Source organism: Hypanus sabinus, chromosome X1, assembly GCF_030144855.1.
Source record: "Hypanus sabinus isolate sHypSab1 chromosome X1, sHypSab1.hap1, whole genome shotgun sequence".
Lineage (NCBI taxonomy): Eukaryota > Metazoa > Chordata > Chondrichthyes > Myliobatiformes > Dasyatidae > Hypanus > Hypanus sabinus.
This window is the reverse complement of record NC_082738.1, coordinates 62,178,159-62,200,996: the sequence shown is the minus strand read 5'-3', so window position 1 is coordinate 62,200,996 and position 22,838 is coordinate 62,178,159.

Below are 22,838 nucleotides of genomic sequence, written 5' to 3'. Positions count from 1 at the left end.
AGTGGGCTCAACCATGAGCTGCTCTAAAAAGCCATCTCATAGGCGCTCTGGAAAGTTCTCCTCCTGAAATCCAGCACCAACCTGATTTTCCCAATCTACCTGCATATTGAACTTCATGCAGATGTAGTTATTAGAGAGACAGGAGTTCTTCTAAAATTCCCACATCTCAGATTACCACCGTAGATAACTTCACTCACGTCAACTCTGAACTAATTTCACAAACCTACGGATACACTTTCAAGGACTCTAACTCACATTCTCAGTATTGTTTATTTTTATTTGCATAATTTGCTTTGTATATCTAAAAATGTGCATATAACAATAAATTCAAATTGACTTGTATTGACTTGAGTATGAGGGAGTGGCTGAGGGAACACAGAGACAATAGAAGATTAAATTACAATAGGGAATGTCAACACCCCAAAGCTGTGTTCTGTATTATTTAATAGTTCTCTGCATGCTTTACTGTGAGTTTATAATAGTCAAAATAACTTCTTGTTTTGATGTAAAAAGTTTGTGAACACTCGCTTCCTTTAACTAGAGGCCAGTTTATCCAAGTGATGCTAACACTTATGTAGCTTCCAACATTGCTCTTGATGACACCATCAACCACTTTGGTCTGGATCCCATTTGGTGTCTTTACAGTCTTTAATGATGCTGTAAGCTCAAATTGCATTTTATATCTCAGGTCCAACACACTTCTGCCAATAAAATTTCATTCATTGACTAAACATCAGAACCTGCTCTGGTCCCATGGTCAAAATCAAGGTCATCCCCACTCCCCAAAACTCTGGCTCAGGGTCTCCACAGACTGTGTCTGCTGTGATGTGCTGAACATCAACAAAAGCAGTATGACGGAAAAATGAGTAGAGCAGCTGCCTCACATCTCCAGAAATAAGGGTTCAATCCTGACCTCCATTGTTGACAATGTGGAGTTTCCATGTGACCACACCTGAAAGACATTGTATGTCAATGATTTGGACAATGGGATTAATGAATTTGTTGCTAAATTTGCTGAAGATACAAAGATAGGTGGAGGAGCAAGTAGTGTTGAGGAAACAGAGAGCCTGCAGAGAGACTTAGATAGCTTAGGGGAATGGACAAAGAAGTGGCAAATGAAATACAATGTTGGGAAATGTATGGTCATGCACTGTGGGTGGAAGAAATAAACGGGCAGACTATTATTTAGATGGGGAGAGAATTCAAAATGCAGAGATGCCAAGGGATTTGGGAGTCCTTGTGCAGGATACCCTAAATGTTAACCTTCCAGTTGAGTCGGTGGTGAAGAAGGAGAATGCAATGTTGGCATTCATTTCTAGAGGTATAGAATATAAGAGCGGGGATGTGATGTTGAGGCTCTATAAGGCACTCATGAGACCATACTTGGAGTATTGTGTTCAATTCTGAGCTCCTTATTTTAGAAAGGATATACTAACTTTGAAGAGGTTCAGAGAAGATTCACGAGAGTGATTCCAGGAATGGAAGGGTTACTGTGTGAGGAACATCTGGCAGCTCTTGGGCTGTATTCCCTGGACTTCAGGAGAATGAGGGGGGATTTCATAGAAACGTTCCAAATGCTAACAGATTAGATATGGCAAATTATTTCCCATGATATGGGAGACTACAACAAGAGGGCACAACTTCAGGATTGAAGGACGTCCATTTAGAACAGAGATGCGGAGAAATTACTTTAGTCAGAGGGTGGTAAATCTGTGGAATTTGTTGCCACGAGCAGCTGTGGAGGCCAAGTCATTGGATGTATTTAAGGCAGTCTCTTAAAAGAACCTATCGTATCTACCTCCACCACCGTTGCCAGCAGCCCATTCCATGCACTTACTACCCTCTGTGTTAAGAACTTACCCCTGACTTCTCCTCTCTACCTACTTCCAAGCACCTTAAATCTGTGTCCTCTTGTGGCAGCCATTTCAGCCCTGGGAAAATGCCTCTGACTATCCACATGATCAATGCCTCTCATCATCTTATACACCTCAATCAGGTCACCTCTCATCCTCTGTCACTCTTAAGGAAAAAAGGCCAAGTTCACACAACCTATTTTCATAAGGCATGCTCCCCAATCCAGGAAACATCCTTGTCAATCTCCTCTGCACTCTTACTACAGGAAGGAAGTTTCCACATCCTTCCTGTAGTGAAGTGACCAGAAATGAACACAGTACTCCAAGTGGGATCTGACCAGGGTCCTATATACTGTAATATTACCTCTCGGCTCTTAAACTCAATCGCATGGTTGATGAAGGCCAATGCATCATATGCCTTCTTAACCACAGAGTCAACCTGTGCAGCTGCTTTGAGCGTCCTGTGGACTCAGACCCCAAGCTCCCTTTGATCCCACACACTGCCGAGAGTCTTACCATTAATACTATATTTTGAAATCATATTTGACCTACTAAAATAAACCAGCTCACACTTACCTGAGTTGAACTCCATCTACCACTTCTCAGCCCAGTTTTGCATCCTATCAATATCCCACTGTAACCTCTGATGGCCCTCCACATTATCCATAATACCCCCAACCTTTGTGTCATTAACAAATTTACTAACCCATCCCTCCACTTCTTCGTTCCAGGTCATTTATGAAAATCACGAAGAGTAGGTGTCCCACAACAGATCCCTGAGGCACTCCACTGGTGACCAACCTCCATGCAGAATATGACCCGTCTACAACCACTCTTTACCTTCTGTGGGCAAGCCAGTTCTGGATCCACAAAGCAATGTCCCCTTGGATCCCATGCCTCCTTACTTTCTCAATAAGCCTTGCATGGGGTACCTTATCAAATGCCTTGCTGAATTCCATATACACTACATCTACTGCTCTACCATCATCAATGTGTTTAGTCACATCCTCAGAAAATTCAATCAGGCTCATAAGGCCCTTGACAAAGCCATGCTGACTCTTCCTAATCATATTATACCTCTCCAAATGTCCATAAATCCTGCCTCAAGGATCTTCTCCATCAACTTATCAACCACTGAAGTAAGACTCACTGGTCTGTAATTTCCTGGAATATCTCTACTCCCTTTCTTGAATAAGGGAATCACATCCGCAACCCTCCAATCCTTCGGAACCTTTCCTGACACATTGATGATGCAAAGATTATTGTCAGAGGCTCAGCAATCTCCTCCCTCGCCTCCCACAGTAGCCTAGGGAGGCTATGTCATCATGTCATCAGTATGCCTCTCATAATTAGCTCTTAGGTTTGGCTGCTGCTGACTTTCCTTTAGTGGAAGTAAAATTTGGGGAGACGTGAGAGGGAAAGGAAATTGGGAAATACATGAGGGAACACTTTTGATGGGATTGTTCTGATATCTGGTATGGACTCAATAGGCTGAATGGCCTCGTGGATGGTAAGGAAAGATAATTACTTGAAAATGCTTACTGTGCTCAGATCTACTGAGCATGTGGATTGCCAGGCTCTCTTGCATTGCTTGTTCCTGGTCTGCAAAGCAGCAGGGCATTGCATGCTGCATCAGAGGGTAAAGGACTGAAGCCACAGAATATAATTTGCTCCAAATCATTACTGTTTGACAAGAGAAAAGGGTGAATAAGATCAACTGCAGCTCTCACTTCAGTGAAGGAATCTGAAATACACCAGTATTTCTTGTCAACTTTCACGCAGTCCTGTAGAACATTAAAGCTGCCTTGGTACAGTCAAAATTGAACCTCCCTTTCTTACATGGATTACATTGGTCAGACCTCCAAAGGAGGTTCACAACAAAGATCCTAGGAATGAAAGGCTTAACATAAGAGGAGTGTTGGACATATCTGGGCCTGTACTCAACAGAGTTTGGAAAAGCGGCAGGGAATCTCATTGAATGCTACTGGATAGAGTGGACATGGAAAGGATGTTTCCATTGGTAGGATCTAGTAGCCTCAGAATCCTTCTAGAACAGAGATGAGGAAGAATTTCTTTTGCAAGAGAGTGATGAATCTATGGTATTCATTGCGACAGAGGGCTGCAGAGGTCAAGTCATTGGGTATATTTAGGACAGAGCTTGAGAGGTTTTTGACTGGTGAGAGGATTAAGGACTACGAGATGGTGGTGGAAGAATGGGGTTGAAAAAAAGTCAGATGTGATTGGATGGCAAAGCAAACTCAATGGGCCAAATGGCCTAATCCTGCTCCCATATCTTACTGTCTTGTGATTAAAGTATTTAGTGGAAGGATTTTGCAGGAACTATCTGACACAGACATTAAAAGCAGAAATCCTCAATGTTATAAGAATGACCTGGGTACTCACCTGAGATGTCACACTACTAGAGCTAGGGGTGGAGAGCTAGGCAGTGGAGCTGGCCCAATGATGGTCTTTTTCTCCGAAGCAATGACAGGATGGGAAGACTGTCCTGCATAATTCCTTGCTACGGCAACTGCTCTGCACTTGACTGCAAAAAACTGCATGGAGTTATGGACACAGCTTAACACATCATGGAAATCCGCCTTCCCTTCATGGACTCTATCTATACTTCTCACTGCCCCACTAAAGCAGACAGCATAATCAAATACCACACCACATTCTGGACATTCTCTCTCCTCCTCTCTCCCATCAGGCAGAGGATACAAAAGCCTGAAAGCCCAGACTACCAGGCTGAAGGATAGCTCAATCCTACTATTATTAGATGCTTGAATGGAGCTCTTCCAAAATAAAATGGACTATTGACCTCACAATCTACCTCGTTATGATTTTGTACTTTATTGCTTACTTGCACAGTACTTTCTCAATAGCTGTTACACTTTATTCTGCATTGTTATTGTTTGACCTTGTTCTACTTGAACACATTGTGTATGAATAGATCCGTATGGACAGAATGCAAGACAAGTTTTTCACTGCATCTTGATATATGTGACAATAATAAGTCAATGCCAATACAGAATGATTACAGCATGGAGACCATTCAGCCCATTACACTCTTACTGCCTCTGTGTAGACTCATCCCCATTAATCCTATTGCCCTGAAGTTCTTCGCATTCAGATATTTATAACCATTCTAAACATTCCCAGTGAATCTGGCTCCAACCTCATTCTTCAGATGACAAAGTGGATAGTATCACAGTCTCCAAGCAATGCTTTCATTTGCCATTGCAGCATCTAATCAAAGTGGAAAACAAGTATTTCAGCAGTGCTTATGTTGAACAATTTGTTCGAAGGAGCTGGATGAACAACAAGGTATTTTAAACCACGAGCAGGAATGTAAATTATTGATCATACTGCATAGAGTCCTGCCTATGTTTTTGCTCTCTTAAACATTATTTGTAAATAAATCCAAACTGTTCAATGTGTGTTAATGGTATTGATGTAGTTTCACTACTTAATTACTGGAAGAGGTTTTCAGATCTCACTTGTTCTCCAGTGATCTGGGCTGATTGTTAGACACAGCCCACAATGACCCCAAATAAAACACACAGGCTTGCTGCCAGTGAGTTCTATTTATGGTTCTTTCATGAAGCAGAGATCATTCTTGAGAAGCTAACAAAAGTGTAGGGAAAAATTATGGATTAGAGAGCATGCTTTATAAGGAAAGAATGAGCAAGCCAGGGCTTTGCTCTTTGGAGTGAAGAGGTGACTTAATAGAGGTGTGTAAGCTGATAGAGTGATTTAATTGAGGTGTAAAAACTGATAAGCTGATAGAGGCATTGATAGATTGGGCAAGCAGCTCCTTTTTCCCAGGACAGAAATGACTAAAACAAGAGGGCATACTTTTAAGGTTAGTGGTGGGTGGGTGGGTGGGTGAAGCATTACCAGTGCCTTTTAACACCTCAACATTACATCCTTGCTTTTACATTCTAGTCCTCTCAAAATGAACACTAACATCACATTCGCCTTCCTCACCACTGACTCAACCTGCAAAAAAACCTTCAGGGAATCCTGCACAAGGACTCCCAAGTCCCTTGACCTGATAGAGGTGTATAACATGATGAGAGGCATTGATTGTGTGGATAGTCAGAGGCTTTTCCCAGGGCTGAAATGTGTAACACAAGAGGGCACAGTTTTATGATGTTTGGAAGTAGATACAGAGGAGATGTCAGGGGTAAGTTTTTTACTCAGAGAGTGGTGAGTGCATGGACTGAGCTGCTAGCAACGGTGGTGGAGGCAGATACGATAGGGTCTTTTAAAAGACTCTTGGATAGGTACATGGAGCTTAGAAAAATAGAGAGCTATGGGTAACACTAGGTAATTTCTAAAGTATGTATGTGTTTGGCACAGCATTGTGGGCCGAAGGGCCTGCATTGTGCTGTAGGTTTTCTATGTTCTTATCTCAGATATTGAATTTTCTCTCCATTAAGAAAATAGTCAAACCTTCTATTTCTTCTACCAAAGTGCATGACCAGACATTTCCAGACACTGTATTCCATCTGCCATATTACTCCCTATTCTCCCAGTCTGTCCAAGCCTCTCTACTTCCTCAAAACTACCTGCCCCTCCACCTATCTTCAAACTTGACCACAAAACCATCAATTCTGTCATCTAAGTCATTGACATATGATATAAAAAATAGTAGTCCCAACTCAGACCCCCATGGAACACCACTGGTCACCAGTAGCCAACCAGAAAAGCTTCCTAGATTCCCACTCTTTGCCCTCTGCCAATCAGCCAATCGACTATCCAGCCTAGAATCTTTCCTGTAATACCATGGGCTCTTGACTTGTTAAGAAGCCTTATGTGTGGCACTTTGTCAAAATCTCTCTGAAAATCCAAGTACACAATGTTTAACAATTCTCATTTGTCTTTCTTGCTTGTTATTTCTTCAAAGAATTCTAACAGATTTGCTAAGCAAGCTCTTCCCTGAAGGAAATCACACTGATTACAGACTATCTTTTCATGTGCCTGCAGGTACCTCAAAATAATCGACTCCAACATATTCCCAACCACTGAGGTCAGACTAACTGGCCTAGGATTTCTTTTCTTCTGCTGTTCTCCCTCCTTGAAGAATGGAATGACATTTGCAATTTTCCATTCCTCCAGAACCATGCCGGGATCTGGTGATTCTTGAAAGATTGTTACAAATGCCTTTACAATCTCTTCAGCTACCTCTTTCAGAACTCTGCAGTGTAGGCTATCTGGTCCAGGTAACTTATCTACCTGCAACACACACAAAATGCTGGTGGAACGCAGCAGGCCAGGCAGAACCTATAAGGAGAAGCACTGTCGACATTTCGGGCCAAGACCCGTTGTCAGGGCTTATCTACCTTCTGACTTTTCAGTTTCTCAAACACCATCTCCCCAGTAATGGTAACTTCACACACTTCTGCCCCCGAGACTCTTGAACATCCGGCATACTGCTAACATCTTCTATGGTAAAGATTGATGCAAAATACTTATACAGTTCATCTGCCATTTCCTTGCCCCATTACGACCTCCCCAGCATCATTTTCCAGATATCCTCTCTTGCCTCTCTTTTACTTTTTATATATCTCAAGAAACTTTTGGTATCCTCTTTAACATTATTGGCCAGCTTACTTTTGTACTCCATCTTTTCCTTCTTAATGACTTTTTTAGTTGCCCTCTGTTAGTTTTTAAAACCTTCCCAATCCCCTAACTTCCCACTGTTTTACTCTATTATATACCCTCTTTATCTTTTATGTTGGCTTTGACTTCTGTTGTGAGCCATGGTTGTGTCATCCTGACTTTAGAATAGTTCTTTCTCTTTGGGATGTATCTATCCTGCACCTTCTGAAATTCTCCCAGAAATTCCAGCCATTGCTGCTTTGCTTTCATCCCTGCCAAAATTCTTTTCTAATCAATTTTGTCCTCTCTCTTGCTTCTGTATTTGCTTTTACTTCACATCTGGCTTTAGCTTCTCCTTCTCAAATTGCAGGGTAAATACTATTACATTATGATCACATCTTCTAAGGGTTCTTTAAGCTCTCTATTCAATTCCAGTTTATTGCACAACACCCAATCCAGGATAGCTGATTCCCTAGCTGGCACAACCAAGAGCCACTGGCATTTAGGGCAGTTATGAAGGTCTTTCATTTCTGGGGGTGTTCAGGGCTTCCTTCATCATGTCAATAGCTTCCTCTTGGTTTTCACTACTGCCAATCATGCAAATCCTGGTTGGAAACTCAGGAACACCATCACACTCAGATGTAAAAGAATTCTTCATTGCTGTTTCCGTAACAATTTAGTTTTACCAGCTAGGGTTGTTAGGCCTGAGCTGAACCCCAAATTCTGGAGGACCGGTGGACCACTCTTTGTCTAGTTACCCTTTGACCAGCTTGTCATAGGTGACTCTACCAGGAGCCAAATAATAAAGCCTTGACTCCAGCCAACTTAACGCTCTGGGACACTGAGGCACACAAGCCTCCAAACCCTACAACAAGGGTCTTCTGACAAGACATCTTGTAGGCATTCTAGGAAATCCCCCTCTTGGGATCCAACACCAACCTAATTTTCACAATCTACTATATATTGAAATCCTCCATGTCTATTGTAACATTGTCCTTTTTGGCATGCATTTTTTATCTCCCATTGTAATTTATACACTACAACTTTATCACTGTCTGGGGGGGGGGGGTCTGTAACTAACTCCCATCAGTGTCTTTTTTACTCTTGCAGTTCCTCAGCTCTACACACAATGATTCAACACCTTTTGACCCTGTGCCACCTTTTTCTAATGACTTGATTCATTTTTTACCAAAAGAGCAAAGCAACCCTGTCTGCCTACCTGCTTGTCATTTGATACAATCTGTATCCTTGGATATTAAGATCCCAGTTATAATCTTCTTTCAGCTACGATTCAGTGATGCCCACACGTCATATACTGCATGCCAATCTGTAACTGCACTACAAGTTCATCTACTTTATTCCATATACCATGCACATTCAAATACAACACCTACAGTCGATTTTGTCCAGCTTTTACATTGCTACTCATCCTGTTGATGGCAATTTTGCCCTATCATCAGACTCTTCTTGCTAGGAGCCTTACTACACGCTTCCCATGTTTGTAAACCCATTATCTGATCCTCAGCAGTATCATTCTGGTTCCCAACCCCCTACCAAATTAGTTTAAACCCTTCCCAACAGTGCTAGCAAACCTGCCCACAAGGATGTTGGCTCCCCTCGGGTTCAGGTGCATCCCATTCCTTTTGTACCAGTGATACCTCCCCCAGAAGAGATTCCAATAATCCAGAAATCTGAAACCCTGCCCCCCCCCCCCCCACACACATACATCTGCAAAATCATCCTATTCTTACCCTAGCAGCATGTGGCACATGCAACAATCCAGAGATTACTATCCTGTTCTCAGCTTTCTACCCAAAATCTCTCTTCAGGACCTCTTCATCTTGTCTACCTATGTCATTGGTGCCAATATGTACCAAGACTTCTGGCAGCTTACTCATGCCCTTGAGAATGGCACAAGATATCCATGACCCTGGCACCTGAGAGGCAACATACCATCCAGTGTCTCTATCGTGCCCACAGAACCTTGTCCCTGTTCCTCTGACTAAGGAATCTCCTATCAACACTGCAGTCCTTTTCATCTCTCTGCTCTTCTGAGCCACAGCACCAGACTCAGTGTCAGAGACCCAGTCACTGTGGCTCCCTCCCCGGTAGGTTGTTTCCCCCCTTTCCTCCCAAAAGTTGTATACTTACTATTGAGGGGATTGGCCACAGGGGACACTGCACTGGCTGCCCATTTCCCTTCCTTCTCCTGACAGTCATCCAGTTACCTGTCTCCTGCAACCTATGGGTAACTACCTTCCTGTAGCTCCAAACTATCACATCCTCATTCTCCCATAGGGACTGATGGTCATCGAGCTGCAGCTATATTATGTTCTGTGACTGGATAGTAAAATTTTAGTTTGAAACCAGATATAAAATATGAGGCAAACCTATCTGGCAAGGATTGAGAATTGAACTGAGTTTCATTGGCTGGATTTATTCCTTTTGTGAAATGCTAGAACAGAGTATGGCCAGGAGTTCTGAAACAAAGGGACATTAAAAGACTCGGGACTCGAGGACAATCCTGATAGGAGAGCTTGAGGAGCTAAATGATCCTTCCAGATTCCTAGCAATCAATAACCTCCACGCTTCTCAAATCATTTCAATATTGGAATGTGGGAACTGGGCATGAGCTCATGGTATATCACCACATATGGTGTAAGGTTGCAGAAGAAAAAATTAGCCAGTGCTTTGCTTGTGAGGAAATTGTACCAAAAAAAGATTAATGGAAAGCAGTGGAAATGTATTTGAATGAAATGGCAATTTAAATATTTTGGTTTAAGAATGTAGTGTCTATCTTAGATCAGAAGGTGGGCAAGGATGTTTTGTGAGAGGAAAAGGAGGCTGGAGTGGGAGACATCAACAATATGGCTGTGATGGAGCTGCAATGGATTTCTAAAAACTTGTATAACACTACAATCTCAAGCGTGCTGGACAGCTACACTCACTCTCAGGGGAGATCCAATAGCTGCCCAAAAATATACAGTTTGACATTTATTACAAACTTTATCAACAAGGACATCTATGCCAATTGAATGGTGAATACATTAGGAACTAATGTCCAGGCAATGATAAAGTGCCATTCTGTTTCTGAAAACTTCCTCCTACATGGAGTAACACACAGAATGCTGGAGGAAAATCATAACAGACATGGCATCGAATTCTCTGACTTCCAGTAACTACTCCCTGTCTCTCTCCTTTTTTGCCTTTCTCTCTCCTCCTGAATCAACGTTCCCTCTAATATATTTTTTTACAGCTGCACGGACTATATAATATATATTTATTTATTTATTTAGAATGGAAATTTACAAATCACAGAGTTTTGATTTTATTTATTAATTGAAGTTATAATGAAATACAGTGCAAAGAAAATTTTTTATGTTTCCTCAACATTTTCTTATCTGTCTTTATTACAAGTCCATTCTCTGTAAAAACTAACCAGATTAATTTTGTATCCGGATGAAAGATATGACTTAATCCTCATTAGATAATCCAAACTGTTCCACTTCTAGTCTGTTTCTGGATTTCAAAGTTCAAACTACATTAATTATAAAAGTATATATACTGTATAAAATATTGAGATTTGTCTCCTTACAGGCAGCCACAAAACAAAGAAACCCAATAGACCCTGTTAAAAAAAAATCATCAAGCACCCATTGTGCAAACAATGAAAAGTGATCAAATAACTTTCAGAACTAAAGTTCACAAAAGTGAGTTCATAGCCATGAAGCCAGTCTCAGTCAATCCAGGAGCCTGCCAGTTGCAGGTCACAGCCTTAGTTCAGCACAAAGATGTGTAAACCTTGCTGATCAGCAAGATGAACACCAACCCGTCCTCTTCTCCAACTCCGACACCTTAACCTTTTCAATCTGGCTCAGGACTTAAATCAGTCAAATCACAGAATGCTCCACATTCTCGGGCGCAGGTCCCACCACCTTAACACTGCCTCATGTCAGATCTGCCACTTCGAATTGGCTCCAACTCTGCTCCAGCACTGGTCATATATTTGCTCGTTCCTCGCTCTCGGGCCCGGACTCCACCATCTCAATTTGCCCTGTACACACCATGCTGCAACCATTCTGCACCTCTGAGACTTCAGCTTACACTGCAAAAATGCATTTATATTTACATTTTCATAAGAATGAATCTATGTTCACAGTCAGCACTAGAAGCTTGGAATGTTCCAACAATGTCAACAAGAGTTGCCAGTTCTTCAAATTCTTCATTTCTAAGCACATAATTCAACACATCAGTGAATGTCTTAGTGAACCAGTCTTAGCTTTCTCAAATTTCAAAATAAATTTGAAATCACAGTATCGCTGTGATATTTTTGAGACGCTTTCTTCGTAGTTCATAAGAGTACCTGAGTTGTATAGCATTCTCTTTTCCAAATTTAGAATTGGTTGCATTTCCAATAGCAACAGGTTCAAAACCTTTCCATTCTCTTAACTCATTGTCAGGAGATCTATTACCTGTGATTACACGCACATTGAATTAATCAAATAATAGGTGCAGCATCGACATCAGAACTTATGGATGCAAGCAGATCTTTCACTTTTCACTCCAATAAACGGTATCACCAAGATACTGATGATAACTTGTTAATTTTTATTTTTGCATACTGTAGTGCATTCAATTGTATTCAAACAGTTTTTCTGAAGGAATTTACAAAGAGATGCCAGATCTTCTAAAACATCATTAAGGACAGTTAAAGCTACTCGATATTGTGAATTGGTCAAAATCTTCAGTTGCTGATTGGATCATTACATTCATTAATTACATTCACTTCTGCAACACTGGATCAAAACTTCACAATTCTTCATTAAAGCAGTAATGACATAATGTCTTGACAGCCATCTTACTTTGTTTAGTGGTCGAAATGACACAACATCACATCCTGTAACATTAGCTAATTCTTCTAGATTTCCTTTTTTAACCGATGACCTGCTGAACATTGTAGCCTCTGTTCATAGCAGTATCTCTATATCCTGGATAATTGATACTTTTTCCCATGCTTTGTCTATTTGCAGATCTTCTCTATGTGCGATACTTAATTTTTTATCAAAGAATTGCTGGCACACCATTATTCTTTCCAAACATAATATTTTCCCTATCTGACATAAACATTATCTTTTGAATATCAAGGAGTTGATGTAACTCCTCTCGCATCAACAATAGTGATACTGTAACATGAATTAGTTTCAAAATATCAACAAATACAGTCTTATAGGGAGTTTCATCTTCTAGTTGAAACCTAAAATATGAAACTAACATTTTCTGTACTTTCACCAGCAATTCGTGTATGGAAAGCAAATTTCTGCAGTTCTTCCATTATCTTTTTCTGAAGCACAAAGCTGTTGCACCCAACAAATTCAAATACATAGTTCTTGCTGCACTAACTCTCTAGTATATTTACATATTTGGCCACATGTGCATGAATTTCTCGCATGGAATGCATAGAAGCATTAATTTTAATTTCTAAGATAATGTTATCATTATCTTTGACCATATCAGAGTTAGACTTTTTTCACACATCTTGTTTCACTCTTGCTTCACACTCTTTTGGAGTTCAGTTGACAGGCAAAATTCCGCATTTCTTCTGGTTGCATAATTTGGTAACTGCACCTATATGAATTCTCTGGTTAAGATGTCATTTTAAGTCACCTAACTTACATTCTTCTTATTTTTTCCACTATATAACTCACCCCTAATTTTCACTTCCACACAATTGGTGCATACAACGCTGCCGGTATCATGATATGTAAAAATATCACCAATTTGTATTTTTTCTTTTTGATGTGACGACAGTAGCTCAGTATCTGCAAGTTGCAAAAGTCACTCTACCTTAAAATTTGTATCAGCTTTGTTCTTCAAAGCATTTAATTCTTCTTCTGCTTTTCTTTTCAACATCTTTTGGATACTAAAAATAATAGCAATTATATTTGAGAACACTAAAAATAATCATTATTATTTGAAAAATTTAACAAGGCATGTAAAAAATTATAATTTTAATGAAATAAGCACAGTCATGCAAACAATTTTACATAAATAAATTTTTATCTTATTTGAACAATTTTTAATTTAAAAATTCTAATTAGTTTATAACCTATTTAAAAAATTACTCACCAAAAATTCAGAATATAGAATTTTTCATATCAGACAAACACAACCATAACTTACAACACAAGTGAATGATTTCAGGTAGTCAAAACAACTGTCAGGCACAATGGCAAAGGTAAAATGCTTTGACAAAACGACGTCGGCTACAGTGGGCCGGCGGTTTATTAACAATGAGCTACTGAATTCCATTCTGTGTTTATTGTTACAATTTGTAAGTGTTGTAACTTGAAACAATGACAATGTAAATAAGTGGAAGCTCTAAAATGTTTCAAAGTGAAGGTTGCTGTACGTTTATTATTTAGAAAATTTATCGATTATATTCATTAGCACAATTACATGGCATTTCACAATTATATTAACATAGATTTCAAAATTATATTAGCATAATTTCAAAAATATATTAACATAATTTCAAAATTATATTAACATTATATAAAAGAAAATTCCAGCTGCACGGCAACGAAGGCTACGTGCTTGGGAGCATTTCAGTTATTGAGTGGCCACACACCCATGCAGCTGAGAGGGAACAGTGCAAATGACTCCCATCACCCTATCTTGCCTTTGACCCATTACCCACACACTTTTCCTATTGGTTTTCTTCCCCACTTCCCTGCTTTAATTCGATGCTCCACCATCCTCTCCTTTCACATTCCATCTTCTTCAGCCCTTTGTCACTTCCACCAATCACCTTCCACATTTTTACATAATTCATGCCCTCCCTTTCCTCACCTGACTGTCAATCGCCTTTCACCTGGATCCACCTTTTGTCTGAGCTCTTGCTTCACCCCTTCTCTCCACCTTTCTACACATGGCTATCTCCCCTCTTTCTTTCCTGTCCTAATGAAGGATGGGGTGGACGGAATTCTCATTTGAACCTATTGAATATTGAAAGGCCTGGATAGAGTGGATGTGGAGAGTATGTTTCCTGTAGTGGGGGAGTCGAGCACCAGAGGGCATAGCCTCAGAATACAAGAAAGTGTCTTCCTAGAGATGAGAATGAATTTCTTTTGCCAGAGGGTGGTGAATCTGTGGAATTCGCTGCCATAAATGGCTGTGGAGGCCAAAGCATTAAGCATATTTAAAGAAGAGGTTGATAGGTTTTTAATTATTATTAGCATCACAGGTTATAGAGAGAAGACAGGAGAATGGAGTTGGGAGGGAATATAAAACAGTCATGATTGAATGATAGAGCTGAGTTGATGGGCTGAATGATCTAATTCTGGTCTTAAGAAGGGTCTCGATCCAAAATGTTGATAGTGCATTTCTCTCCATAGATGCTGCCTAACCACCTGAGTGTGTTGTTTCAGATTTCCAGCATCTGCAGTCTCTCTTGTGTGACAATATAGATGTGACTTGTGTGCTAGCAAGGTCATGATTAAGTTACACATAAATATTTAGATAACATTTTAATACACATATACGGTTTTAGGAAATATATGCTGAAATATTCTCTATAACATGCAGCTCAATATGTTTATTTACAGCAGTATATCTGGATTACTCTGCCTTTATTGCATTTGTTGGACTGTTTACGTAAGTGCAGAAGGCAATCTCTTAATCATATCTTTAGAGAGTTTTAGAGTCATACAGCACAGAAAAAGGCCCTCTGGTTTGCTAAGTCTGTGCTGACTATGAGACACCAATTTACACTAACCCCACCCTATCTCTGATTCTTCTTTTCATAGAAACATAGAAAAACCTACAGCACAATACAGGCCGTTTAGCCCACAAAGTTGTGCTGAACGTGTCCCTACCTTAGAAATTAGTAGGCTTACGTATAGCCCTCTATTTTACTAAGCTCCATGTACCATGTACCTCTTAAAGGACCCTATCGTATCCACCTCTACCACCGTTGCGGCAGCCCATTCCACACACTCACCACTCTCTGAGTGTTTTTTCAGTCCTTGATTGCTTTGTAGCTGTCATCAAAAACCTTAATCCCAATATTTATTTATTTATTGGGTGCAGAATTGGCCCTTTGAGCTATGCCACCTAGCAACCCACTGATTTAACCCCAGCCTAATCACAGGACAAGCTACAATGACCAATTAACCTACCAACCAGTACGTCTTTGGTCTGTGGAGGAAACCCACATGGTCATGTGGAGAACATACAAACTCCTTACAGACAGTGGTGGGAATGGAACCCTTATTGCTGGTACTGTAGAGTATTTTGCTAAATACTATGCTACTGTGTCACCCTATGTGAGCCAGCACCACAACTATCGACCTGAAATTTATACAGACCTCTTGTGGCCAGTTTACTGTGAGCCCAGCTACCAATTTTCTAGCCCTCTTAATGGCCTCCAAAGAGCAATAAGTGCACACATTATACATACAAATACTGTGCATTTGCAGATATTTCACATGTCACATACTCTTTCAGCCTCACAACTGATCTCTGCTTGCAGAAACTATGGTAGCATCACCCAATGCTCAGGGACACAGAGAGCATTCAAATACGAATTAGAACCACAAAATATGTCCTTCAACCCACCATATCTGTACTGACTGTGATGCCAATTTTAACTAATTCCATCTTCCTTCCTGTTGTGTATTTCAGTGGTATTTGTGTAATATTGTAAACATATTGTTTAATGAAGCATTCTTCATTGTTTAAATAATTCCTTATGGGTTATATATATAAACTTCTTCCACTCAAGATGGCACCAGCAAACAATGCTACCTCAGGCGACATCTTCCAGATAGTCCACAAAACTGTTTCTTTCGCATCTTCTTTTTATTTTAAATGTGTTTCTGGTACTGTTAGAACCTGTGATCTATAGTTTGAAGATTGAGTGATCTGGCACATTGGTGTCTCTGAGAAGATCCTAGGAGGTGAGCGCCCTCGAAGCTTAGAGACTTGGGTGAGTCCATGATCAACTGTATTTCTAGCCAATCTCGCCAATTAAAGCATTGGGGAAGACTGAAACATTGAGGTAAGTGCAGAAGGCGAGCGAGTGTTCAGTGCCATCTACCAGTCTCTCGCTCACTGCTGCCAAAGGAATGTGTCTGCATTCAAATGGTCACTCTCTCTCCCTTGATGCTGTTGGAGGATGGTACTGAAGCTCTGGATTGGATTTTATTTCACTTGGATACTTTCAGTTTTATGTTGTTACATTCTGCAGTTTTACCCATTCTTTCCTGTTGCTGTTTGTGCAATTATTTTGCATGAGGAGGGGTTTGGAGTTTGACGTTCTTGATGCCGTTTGAATGAATTTTTCTTTGCACACTGGGGGCTTGATGTTCTTGTTGCCATTTGTGCAATCTGTTTGCGCATGGGGCAGGGGGGTTGATGTCCTTGTTGCCATTTGCACATTTTGAAGTTTTTGCACGTGGGGTGATTGATGTTCTTGTTGCTGTTTGCGCAATTTGTTTGTTCGCGTGGGGGGGGGGAGTTTGATGTTTTTGATGCTGTTTGCATGTTATGTTTTTTTGCGCGTGGGGGGGAGAGGGTTGATGTTTTTCTTTGAATGGCCTCCATGGTTTTCTTTGTTTTTGTAACTGTCTGAAGATGAATCTTAAGAGTCATATACTGCATACATACTTTGACAATAAATGTACCTTGAACCTTGAGATATGTGAATTGTATACATTATCATATTACCTTGCTCAAAGTGAACACTAAGTTAGACACACATTTTAGACTCTGTGTCCTCCTTTGAATTAGTTTAATGTTTTGAAGTTACGAAACAAAACATTTTCTGCACACGGTCGATATCCTTCCATTCACTGCCTGTTCACGAGCCTGCCTAAATGCTCTCTTCAACACTGATATTGTATCTGCTTCCATCACTTCGTCTAGTGGCATGTCACAGGCACTGATCACTCCCTGTGTAATAAAAAAGTTGCCTTGCAAATCTCCTTTAAGCTTTCCCCCTCACACCTTAAAAACTCTGCCCTCTAGTATTTAACACCCCCCCTCCCCCAGGAAAATACTCTATGCCTCTCATAATTTTACATACTGTACTTCTAACAAGTCCACAATCTAAGCGTGTCAAATTTGCCCATATAGCTGGTACACTCTATTCCAGGAATATCCTGGTGAATTTCTTCTGCACACTTTCCAAAGCTTCCACATCCTTAATGTAATATGGAGTACAGAGCTGTGCACAATACTCCAAAAGTAGGCTAACCTAAATTTTATACAGCTACAACACGATCTCCCAACCTTCAAGGGCAAAACCCTGACCAATGAAGGCAAGTGTGTCATTAGCCTTCTTTACCACCCTACTTATCTTGTCACTTTGGACTTGCAGCCAAGGCACCCAATGTACATTGATACCACCAAGGGTCTTGCACTTACTGTATACTTTCCTCTAACATATGACTTCACAAAGTGCAAAACCTCACACTGAGAACAGAGAGGACTGTCAAGCTAAAGAACAAGATGTTAGACAACGAATTTCTAACTAGCACAACATCCAAAATATAACGGACAAATTAATTTTAATGGCAAATCTGTGGGAGGGAACAACTAAACTCAAATCTGTTCATAAACAATGAGAAAGCAATAAGTTCTGTATGTACAATGTGTTTCTTTATGTACAATACAAGCAGTGCCATTGAGTGTTAAAGTTAAGCCAGAAGTTTTTTTTTGGTGAGTTAAAAAGTGCCTGTGAAGTCACACAACTGGTTATAGTTCCGAACAATCAGAGTCTGCCCTCGCCTCTTATAGAGTCATAGAGCACTGAGGCATACTAACAGGCCCTTTGGCCCATCTAGTCCGAAGTATTATTCTGCCTAGACTTTCGACCTGCACCTGGAAAATAGCTCTCCACACCCCTCCTATCCCTTTAATTATCCAAACTTCTCTTAAATGTTGAAATCAAACCTGCATTCATCACATCTGCTGGCAGCCCATTCAACATTCTCACCACCCTTTGAGTGAAGGTGTTTCCCTTAAACATTTCACCCTTAACCTATTACCTCTAGTTCGTGTTTCAGCCAACCTCAGTGAAAAAAATGCCCCCCACAGCTCTGTATACCTCTATCAAGTCTCCCCTCATTCCCTATAACCCAGGTCCTTAAGTCTTGGCAACATCCTTGCAAATTTTCTCTCTACTCTTTCAATCTTATTGATTTTGATATTATGTATCCAATTGCTTCAATGTTTAAGCCTGGAGAAGCACAGTACCTCATATCTACCTTTTATCTCTCCAGATGTCAATATTGTTAAGTCTTTACTTTTAATCCATGACCCTTAAGATATATGAGCAGAATTAGGCCATTTGGCCCATTGAGCTTGCTTTGCCATTCCATCAGTGTTGATTTATTATCCCTGTCAACCTCCGCTTTAAATATACCCAATAACTTGGCCTCCACAACAGTCTTTGGCAATGAATTCCACATATTCACCACCCTCTGGCTATAGAAGTTCCTCCTCATCTCTGTTCTAAAGTGGCATCTTTGTATTCTGAGGCTGTGTCCTCTGGTCTTAGACTCCCCCACTATAGGACTCTCCTCAAGGTTTAGGTACTGCTGAAGTCTCCTACTCTGCCTTTTAGTCTTCTACTTCCCCGTTCTGTGATTTCACTTCAAAGAAGCAAGCTGCTTTGCAAGCTCACACTTGCAGACAATTTAAACAACTCAACGCAGAATCCTTTTGTCATTGAAATTGAACTGTTCTATATTAATCCATGATTACATAGCTGTGGTAAATTCTAGCTGCAATTGTAACCAGAGATCGAACCTGTGCGTTCTGATACCTTTATTTGAAACAACAGATAAGATTCTCATTTGATGTATTAGAGCTTTTACTCTAAGCACAAGATTCAATGACCTGCTTCATTCAGCCTATGACTAAAATTTGCAAACCAATTATGTGTTTCTGAAATCTCCTAGATAGTGAATTTATAACTGCTGAAACATGACTACCACCCACATTCTTGGCAAAAACAAAGTACTGCTTATTCACATATCTTACTTTAGAAATTCCATATAAAATTGGGAATACTTCACAGTGATGTGACGAGGTTCAGAGTAATTGGTTTAACTTTATATTGTAGATAGGATGATTATAGAAACACAGAAAACCTACAGCACAATACAGGTCCTTTGGTCCACAAAGCTGTGCCGAACATGTCCTTACCTTAGAAATTACCCAGGCTTACCCACAGCCCTCTATTTTTCTAAGCTCCATGTACCTGTGCAGGAGTCTCTTAAAAGACCCTATTGTAGCTGCCTCCACCACTGTTGCCGGCAGCCCATTCCATGCACTCACCACCATCTGCATAAGAAATTTACCCCTGACATCTTCTCTGTACCTACTTCCAAGCACCTTAAAGCTGTGCCCTCTCATGTTAGCTATTTCAGCCCTGGGAAAAAGCCTCTGACTATCCACACGGTCAATGTCTCTCATCACCTTATACACTTCTGTCTCTCCAACGAGAAAAAGCCAAGTTCACTCAACCATGACTAAACTTTCAATTAACCCCTTATTTAGGGCACAATAATAGCAATGCACATTGCTTGGAGAAAAACAAGTAAGTTTCTTTTGTATGCGGTCTCAAAACACTGATTCACACTAGCAAAATCTACTCACAATGCAATGAACAAGTTAGAAATCAGATTTTTAAAAAATTCTCAGGCTTAATAGACATCAGAAATAGCAGCAGAATCAGCCAAACAGACTCTCAAGTCTTCTTTTCCCTTTAGTAAGGTCATGACTAATTTAATCTTGGCCCTAGTATCATTTTCCTTCCTGATTCCTCCAAGCCTATGGTTGCTCTGAAGTCCAAAATCTTCTCAGTTTATGTTATTTCAATCAGTCCTCAAATAAAGTTCCCTGGGATTGAGAATAGTACAGATTCCAACTCTTCATGAGAAGTTTCTCCTTTTCTCCATCTGATCCTGAGATAATGCCCTCTAGTTTTATCTTCTCCCACCCCTCCCACAATGAGAAACCCCCTTGGTATTTTACTTGGTGCCATCTCCAACAGGATCCTCCCCTCCCCCCCCACTTTCTGCCTTCCGCAGGGATTGCTCCCTATGCAACTCCCTTGTCCACTCGTCCCCCCCAACCCTTCCCACTGATCTCCCTCCTGGCACTTATCCTTGTCAGCGGAACAAGTGCTACACCTGCCTTACACTTCCTCCCTCACCACCATTCAGGGCCCCAGACAGTCCTTCCAGGTGAGGCGACACTTCACCTGTGAGTCGGCTGGTGTGGTATACTGCGTCCGGTGCTCCAGGTGTGGCCTTCTATATATTGGTGAGACCTGATGTAGACTGGGAGACCATTTCGCTGAACACCTATGCTCTGTCCGCCACAGGAAGCAGGATCTCCCAGTGGCCACATATTTTAATTCCACATCCCTTTCCTATTCTGATACGTCTTATCCATGGCCTCCTCTACCGTCGAGATGAAGCCACACTCAGGTTGGAAGAACAACACCTTATATCCCATCTGGGTAGCTTCCAACCTGATGGCATGAACATTGATTTCTCTAACTTCCATTAATGCCCCTCCTCCCCTTCTTACCCCATCCCTAATTTTTAAATTTTTTTCTTTCCCTCTCACAATAACTCCTTGCCTGTTCTCCATCTCCCTCTGGTGCTCCCCTCTCCCTTTCTTTCTTCCAAGGCCTTCTGTCCTATGATACTCCCCCTTCTCCAGCTGTGTATCCCAACTTCCCAGCTCTTAGCTTCATCCCTCCCCCTCCTGTCTTCTCCTATCATTTTGGGTCTTCCCCCCCCCCCCCCACATTCAAATCTCTTACTATCTCTTCTTTCAGTTAGTCCTGACGAAGGGTCTTGACCCAAAACATCGACTGGATTTCTTCCTATAGATGCTGCCTGGCCTGCTGCGTTCCACCAGCATTTTGTGTGTGTTGCTTGGTATTTTATACAGCTTTGTAAGAAAACATCCTGTCCTCTAAACTTCAAAGAATATAGCCCCAACTTGCTCAGTTTCTCCTCAGGATACAAATCCTTCACCCCAGGAATCAATATGGTGAATTTTCTGCATCACGGATCAATTATATGCTTCATTAAATGAGCAGACCAAATCAGTATTATAAGTGTATTCTCCACACAAACCTAAACAGTTCTAAGAGAATCAATATAAACTTTTAATCAGCAACAATCCTGTCTAAGCAGGCGATGATGTATATTTTTTAAAATTTGAAATTATATAATCTGCAAGGGAGTCCTTGCATTGACAACTGCATTGCAATGACAGCATTGGATGATTATTAATCTCATCACAACCAGCTGTAAACATTGAGTGAAACAACCCTTGATACAAATGGGAGCTTAGAAAAATGAATCCAAAAAACGAAGTGGTAATTAGGAAGTGTTTCAGTTTTAGAACATTGTAGCTTTCTATTTGGGATGAAATATTCTTTGTTCCAATATGCAAGTAGATCTTTTCCCCCTCTGTGATAACTCCCTCCCTTGGTAGTCAAGCAACAGAAGCTGGGGAATTAATATGAGGGCTCCTATGATGTTGCTACTCAATGAACCTTATGACAATTCCCTCATCCACCTGCTGTACTTCAACCATAAACCCATAAGACATATGGAGTGGAATTAGGCCATTCTGTCCATCAAATTTGCTCTGCCATTTGATCATGGTTGATTTCTTTTCCCTCTGAACCCCATTTCCTATCCTCTTCTTGAAAACAATTGAATCTATCAAACTCCACTTTTCATACACCCAATGACTTGGCCTCCACACCATTAGTAGCAATGAATTCCACAGACTCACCGCCATTTGGCTAAACAAATTCCTCCTCATTTCTGTTCTAAAGACATGTCCTTCTTCTGAATCTGTGCCCCCTGGTAGTAGACTCTCCCACTACAGGAAACATCCTCTCCATGTTCACACTATCCAGGCTTCTCAATATTTGATAGGTTTCAATAAGATCCCCCCCTTGTTTTTCTAAACTCCAGTAAGTACAGACCCACAGCCATCAAACGGTACTCATACATTAACCCTTTAATACCTGGGATTATTCTTGTATACCTTCTCCAGGTCCTCTCTGATGCCAGCATATACTTTCTTAGATAGAAGGCCCAAGATGTAACCTGAACTGTCAGTAGCTGTCAGTTTAGTGGAAAGATGAGTGTACTGAATGCTAAATATTCACTGAGAATTGACATTTTGAGAACCAGGACCATCTTAGCCAAACATTTTTGTATTAATGAAATATCAGGAACACATAACAAATGACTCTATTGGTTAAAACATTACTATAAGACCATAAGTTATAGGAGCAGAATTATGAGAGGCATAGATGGTGTCTTTTTCCCTGGT